This window comes from Littorina saxatilis, linkage group LG8 (genome assembly GCF_037325665.1).
Source record: "Littorina saxatilis isolate snail1 linkage group LG8, US_GU_Lsax_2.0, whole genome shotgun sequence".
In the NCBI taxonomy this organism is placed as follows: domain Eukaryota; kingdom Metazoa; phylum Mollusca; class Gastropoda; order Littorinimorpha; family Littorinidae; genus Littorina; species Littorina saxatilis.
Genome location: NC_090252.1, coordinates 17,908,650 through 17,916,428, shown reverse-complemented (window position 1 = coordinate 17,916,428; position 7,779 = coordinate 17,908,650). Strand labels below are relative to the sequence as shown.

Below are 7,779 nucleotides of genomic sequence, written 5' to 3'. Positions count from 1 at the left end.
ACACAAACACACACCCTCCCACACACACACACACAAACACATAGACACACACACACACAAACACACACCCTCCCACACACACACACATACACACACGCACACACACACACACAAACACCACTCCCCCCACACACGCACACACACACGCACACACACACACACAAACACCACACACACACACACACAAACACCACCACCCACCCACACACACAAACACCACACACACACAAACACCACCACCACCCCACACACACACACACACACACACACAAACACCACACACACGCACACACACAAACACCACCCCCCCCCACACACACAAACACCACCACCACCCCCCACACACACACAAACACCACCCCCCACACACACACCCCCCACACACACACACAAACACCACCCCCACCACCACACACACACACACAAACACCACCCCGACCACACACACACACACACAAACACCACCCACCCCCACCCCCACACACACAGGGCGTTTACGAAATTAATTCATAGACATCCCCACTGTGCACGGGGAGCACCCAGGGTGTGCAATGTTGGTATGTGACCAAGTGGAAGGAAGGTCTTATCCCACGTTACAGCCTGTTCACAGTCATCTGAGACAGTGAGGCGAAGTGCTTTCACCGGGCGGAGCGGGCCGGCCCGCGCCTTTCATTTTAGACGAGACAGTGTTAGGTCACAGTGTGTGCAGTCAAAATATCAGTTCAAGTGCCAGCACGCTTTGTGACAGGGCCGGACCAAGTTCGTTTGAGGGGGGGGGGGGGGGGGGGGGGTTCCAACTGAAGGCAGGGGTCCAAAGTCCAATTTTTTTTTTCTCTGAGAGGTACATTGGATGGCCAGGGGGGGGGGGGGGGGGGGGTCCGGAACCCCTGGACCCCCCCCCCCCCCCCCCCCCCCGCAGATCCGGCCCTGTGTGACAAGGTGAAACAAGATGTGTTGCACTTTATTCCTTTTGTAAAGACACGGCAAAAGTAAGGCGCCAACAGCTTTTGTTAAACATTTGAACAGAAAAACAAGGTATGAAGAGCATTAAAAATATCGCTGATTGTGATCCACATTGTGCACGAAGGGTGCTGCTGGGATTAAAACTTGTTGTGCGACTTTCTAAAATGTATCATGCATTTTTTCTCTCTCTCAGCTTTACGCTGCAGCTTGCCAAAAGTAGTGAATTTTCTTCCTGGTCGCTGTGGCCACAGGCGCATGACGCGATCCTCACACTCAGACACTACTGCAGCACTGCTGTTACTTACGACTACGACTGAATTTCTTGTCTACAACCTGCGACATCCCACTTGCACGACAACTACTTGTAGTGTGATATTTGACTGTAACATAGCATGTGTGTGTGTGTGTGTGTGTGTGTGTGTGTGTGTGTGTGTGTTGTTTGTTTTGAGTGTGTGTGTGTGTGTGCGTGTGCGTGTGCATACGTATGTGTGTGCGAATGTGCCTGCATATGTGTGTGTGTGTGTGTGTGTGTGTGTGTGTGTGTATGTGTGAGTGTGTGTGTGTGTGTGTGTGTGTGCGTGTGTGTGTGTACGTGTGTTCGTGCGTGCGTACGTGCGTGCTCAGTTGCGCGTGGGTGTGTGCGTCCGTGTAATCGCGCGCGAGTGCTTGCATGCACATGTGTGCGTGCGTGTGTACGCGCCAGTGCGTGCGCCGGTTCCAGTGCATAGACACGCGTACCTGTGTGCAGTTAGTGCGCGTGTATGCGCAATATCAGTAAGTACGTGTCCTGTAGTATAAACTTTGAATGATGTTATTCATTAAGCCATCATTCAAGCAGTGTTCGAATGTGCGTTTTGACACCTATTGGCGCACAGAATACACTCAGCTATTTCCACACCAGGAAGTAAACTGCACAATGGTATTCATAAACATCGTGACATGGTGCTACTGTTAGCTCTCACTCACAGGCACACGCCTACTTTAATTTTTATTTTTTTTAATTTTTTTTTAAAGTTGTGTTGCTCTGGCCCTCTTGTCAGAGACTGAACACAATCAACGCTTTCTGTGAAGTTTTCGCTTCATTTATGCGTCTTTTTGTCCACCATCAAGTCGATGTACTTGTGAATGTCTTGTTTTGTTAGAATTAAAGTGTAACTAAACAAGCAAAAAGGAAAAACATCGTTCAGCAACCTTTACACTTTGATATGAAGAAGGGCCTCATATACTGTCGAACTGCGAAGAAAAAAAAAATTCTCTCACTCGGACACTGTTTGACGGACATGTGAAGTGCGCGCCAGGAACGACAATCTTCTTAGTTTACCTGATTAATGCCCTTAATTTTTGGTTCTGGTACTTTCAGTTCCGGCTGTTGTCATCAATCTACCAAAATAAAAGATCAAACGGAGTTTTCGATTTTTATTTCATGGTTCAGAAAAATATTGCTTTTTTTCTGAAGTCAACCGTTTTAGCGAATCTTTCTTTGATTCTTAAAAGTCATTTCAGATTTTTGAAAAATAGTTAACGGTTAGTAATTACCAATATATCGTAAACAAACATATCGATAGGTTTTGGTAAGAAGACACAAGTGCGATGAATGCGGTACCAGTATTTTTGTGGTAAGTAAGGATGCATTTCTTTGCTGTAAGCACATTTACAATGCACATTTAATCTGTTTAGCAACATAAACGAAAGCATGGTACAGTGCCGCTTGTTTGTGGTCTATCTTTTCGCGGCAGATGCGTAACAATTAGGGTCTCAGTTGGAAAAAGCTGCTCGGAACCAGAGCAGATTTGGCTTGGGTTCTTTGAGTGTGAATGATCGACGAGTGGCTTGACATTTTTAACGAATCATTACTGTAGCCTACTTGAAAACATCATCTGTTTCTGAATTTGTCATCAGTTATGATTGAGCAGCTAGTCTCATAGGAATCGTCCATAAAATGTTAAACCGAAAAAGGGCAGACGATTCTGAATCACACATGCAGGCTGCTGTACAAAATCAGATCTAAAACGATATTTTGAACTGCGACGTCTGCGTAAATGCCCTGTAACAAAATACCTTGTCCTGGTCATGTGTATACACATCAGCTTCTATTGGGAAGATCAGTATTTTATATTAATCACAAATACAAGATTAGAAATAGTTCTGAAGATCGCCTTTGATTTCAGTTTCAGCGGCAAACTAGCAGATCTGTCCAAACCGGCATCGTTACATGGTTGAAACTGATCCCAAATAGATCTGAGTGGGGGTAAGTTTTATAGTATTTCAATTTTTTACGGCAGTTTTATTTAAAGATAGTGTAGTGGATGTCTCTGGTGAAGACTACAGTCATATGACTTTTTTGTTGTAATATTAAAATGATTGTTCTTTATCTACACAATTGAATAATTTGTATTTATTTGTTTGCAGATGACGGCATACTGAGTGCTCCAAGAACATACGCCTGCTGGCATTTTGTGTCTTTTCTGAAGACGTTGAGGCAAGCAGAAGTCACGGTCCTGGCCACACACACACAATGACATGAACAAGAAATGATATTTTTTCATGGGCATATCCAGTATTAAAACTTTATTACCATGCAAACGCAACGATTAGAATTTAGAGAAGGTCATCGGTCACACACACACACACACACACACACACACTGGGCGGATCCGGAGGGGGGTTCCGGGGTTTCCGGACCACTTAGGAGCCGGCCTTTGTATTCTAAGTGACGATTTTGGAAAGAAATTGGCTAATTAGTTTGCTCAGGTTGCGCCAGATCGATCAATTGTCCTTGTTGTGATTCAAATTTTTCTTCTTAATATATTTACTTTTTTGGAAGGTGTATTAGGGGATGTTTCTTGGTTCAGATTGATCCATTTTCCTTGTTTTTATCAACATTTGTCGAACCCCCCCCAAGGAGGTTGAACGCTTCGCGTCTTCAACTAAACGCTTCGCGTCGTCAAATTGTCCCTAAAAGAAATTTGGAAACTCCCCCTTAAAAATGATGTGATCCGCCCCTGCACACACACAAACACACACAAATAGAGAAGTAATAAATGGATACAGTTTTTCTTTATTTAAATTACAATCAGATGTGGTCGTAGAACAGGCACTGTAAACAAAACCTAGCATGATATACCACTTGTGTGATGTTTCGGTCAATATCTTTATTTTCCTTTCAGAAATACATTGGCGTTTTGAATGTCAAGGGAAGTGATACAAATGCTGCAGCGGGCTATCAAGAACGCGAAGGCAAACAAGGTAAATACCTACTTCTGACATTAGTTTACTTATTAACTCTTTCTATGCTGGCCATTATCTCCCCAGTCTCTCCCCAGAAACTGGCCATTTGCATGGGTTTGCAAAAAAATTCTCAAAAATAAACAAAACAAGATGCAGCCTTCAAACTCATAGGTTTTATTGTGAATATATTGCTAAAACATATGCCAAAGTTTGGTTTCATTGTTGTGAAAAAAATAAAAATATGATGTCCAGAATTTATGGGTATATTTTACGCAATACGAAAAAGGGGGTATGTATTTTGACTTAGAAGCATTTTTTCTTATGAAGGCTCTGTTTGCAACAAAACTGTTTCTGTTTACTTGTATGAAGATTGTGCTTACACAAAAACATAACAAATACCAACTGATTTTCCATTTGGTGGTCATGTAAGATGCCATTGTGAACATGTCCGAAAAATCTGATCACACACCATGTGGTCGACATGCAGACCTGAACGGCCAGTGTATGGTGGCAGAGTTGGAAAATAGGAAAAGTCTTGATGCCAATCCTTCATCAAAAACCGAAGAAAATCGTCATTGTAATAAGTTTGCTTTATTCTAAATCAAACGACTAGGATAGATGACAGACACAACGACAAACACATTCAATTCTATGTAAAACATACACAATGCTCAAGTTAACAAGCTGGCCATAACAATGTGCCCATCGTGCATGAAGTGTGGCTTTGGTCGGATCAGTAGCCGTGCTTTGTCTGCGATACTAAACATGAAATTTTGTTAAAGCAACGATTTAGCAATGTTGTTGCTGCTGCTGCTGTCTGTTCTTGTCACGACATCTCGTTTTTTCCCTCCTGATTCTGAGAAGAAGCTGTTTAATTGTGATATCAGGCCTAGGAACCCCTGATTTTCACTTGGAGCATTCTCAAAGAAACTTAGCGTATGTTAAGAAAAATGAGTGTACTCCACACTTTGTCTTTTGTTGTTCGTTGTCGTTGCATGTCTACCGTTCCACAGCCACCTACTATAGCTGATGGGGTCTATGTCGACCAAAAGAATGGGATTCACTGTAGGTCGAGTTCCTGTAGGTGGATTCTCTGTATACCTAAGACTTTAAAATTGGCAATCTTGTATACAGGGAATACCACAGGGTGTAGTTCCTGTAGCGTTTTGCTAATATCAATGAAAGTCACGTGATGCTTAGCGACATCGTTAGAATTTGATGTTTTTCTATCTTTTTTTGATATTTCTTAGAAATTCGAGTATGGTTTGCAAGTTTTATTGAAAAACTGCACTCTGTGGGATTCCCTGTATACTAGATTGCCAATTTTAAAGTCTTAGGTATACAGGGAATCCACCTACAGGAACTCGACCTACAGAGAATCCCACTCTTTTGGTCGACATAGACCCCATCAGCCCTACTATAAGTGCAAGTGTTAAATGACGTATTTCCACAAAAGACTGCTTGCAGAGAATCATGTGATGCCAATGACAGGTAAGGACATGTGGTAATACAAACTACGTTTTGGAACCAGGGAAAATGCAGCACAAATTATTTATCAACCAAATTGATTGACTTGTGCACCACGACAAAAGTTTTCTTTGATCCATAAAAGGTCTTTTGCCAGAAAAATTGCTCTGAACATCAAGTACCCTGCAAGTTGTCACACATTTACATTATTGAAATAAAAAGAAAACACACCAGTAACCAGGTTAGGTACGTTAATATCTATAATCAATATCTTGGCACGTTACTGCCTTCTTCGGGATGGTAAGCTGAACATTATTGAACAAAATAATCGGTTTAGATTGTATACTTTGATTCCTGAACGAAGAAGCAGAGGTACTGCATACAACTAGGACTGTAATATCAGCTTTTGCCTGAAACACACACACATACACTTATAAAATTAATGCAGTGTCATTGTATGAAGCCAGAATAATCACTAACTTACATAGTTGGTCACACAATTACCCATCACTGAACAATAAATCGAAGTCGGGTGGATTCAATGACTAAAGCAGTAAAGGCTTTGAAAAAACCCTCATCACAAAACATCTCCCCCCCCCCCCCCAAAAAAAAAAATAAATAAATAAATAAATGAAATAAAACAGGTTGTGTATATAGCGCAGTAAACACCATGCAGGTACAAGCAAAGATTTGACAGTGATTATCCTTGTTTTATATAGCACACATTTTCTAGTTTTATTTTCTCTCTCTCTCTCTCTCTCTCTCTCTCTCTCTCTCTCTCTCTCTCTCTCTCTCTCTCTCTCTCTCTGGAAAGTAATTTATTGACCTGTGGGTTATTTGCGTTTGTATACACATTGGTGATTCGTAAACTATGTTGAAAGAGATTGTCAAACAATATTATATGGGGTGTCTTAAAAAAAAATGTATATCAACAAAATCTGTCATTATTATCAGGCACACGGTTTTAACAAAGCTATGTCACGGAATGCAACATAAGTGGCTTAAAAAGTCGTGTTTTTGTGTGTGCAGGATATTCGCTAGGACAGGACCTCAAGCTGAACCAGCACAACAGCGATGCATTCTTCCATGGCTTCCACAAAAGTCTTTCACCTATAGCGAGCATTGCATACAGATAGTCCAAAGAGGGTTAGGGTTACCCTAACCCTCCTTTTTAAAAATTCTTTAGACCAATTATCCCTCTGTTCCCATGTTAAACATGGAATAATTCTGGACAAATGCGAGGACGTTAGCTTTTTTTAATTTTATTTTTTTTATCATTTTACTTATCATTAAAACTTGTTTAGATTTCGATTCGTAAACCATTTACAGTAATCCTTTGTTTTTTAACTTTGTTCATCTTACCACAGTCACTTCGTTGTTTAGATTTATCATTAAATTTGTTACCATTAATTTATGCCGGAAAAATGTAGAATAAAACCAGGAGAGCTTTCGGTAGAAGTTATTTCCTGTGTCAAAAGTTAATGCTTATTCTGATTGATGGGTGCTCCAAACTAAGTTATTTTGACTGCCTTATTCGAATTCATTTCCAAGACAGGGCTGAGAAGTGGAGAAGCTTAGGAGAATATCGTAAAAATTGTCTGGGTGTTTATGCAAAACTTTCGAATATGTCAGATTTTACTTTAGAGATTTTAAATACTGTTAACTGACAGAAATGCTATAACTTCTACACCAATTGACTGGATAACTTCATATTCAGCATACTTAAACTTGATTTTATGCATGTGCAGTTCACAAAGTGGCAAATTTGTAGGTTAAATTATCTAACTTTTGCATCACCAATGACACCAACGCTTTCGTGTCTGAGGATTGCCCTGAACCTAGCTGTAACTGCATGCTTTCTTCAGGTCATCGATAGCCTGGGGGTTGAAGGGGATGTTTTTACATACTCAGACATTCAAAATAATCAAAAAGGTAAAAGCCTGAAGGGTTTAAATTAGGTAAAAATGGCTACCGCTCAATGTCAAAACTCGTTCTGTTTAGTCGACCCCCGAATTTGGAGAAAAAAATTAAAATTGCACAAAAGTCAGACCATTCAATTTACAAAATTGCCACTTACTGGAAAGGCAGAACATAAACTGAAGTTAATGAATACCATATATA

General features: G+C 40.9%; 1 long non-coding RNA gene across 1 annotated transcript; it reads left to right on the top strand.

The window, feature by feature from the left end:
• Nucleotides 1–3,188: 3,188 nt before the first annotated feature.
• On the top strand, nucleotides 3,189–7,353 carry LOC138972963 (uncharacterized). The gene is made up of 4 exons (XR_011457831.1): nucleotides 3,189–3,211; nucleotides 3,373–3,442; nucleotides 4,131–4,209; nucleotides 6,688–7,353. It is a non-coding gene; the product is annotated as an uncharacterized lncRNA (long non-coding RNA).
• Nucleotides 7,354–7,779: the final 426 nt, after the last annotated feature.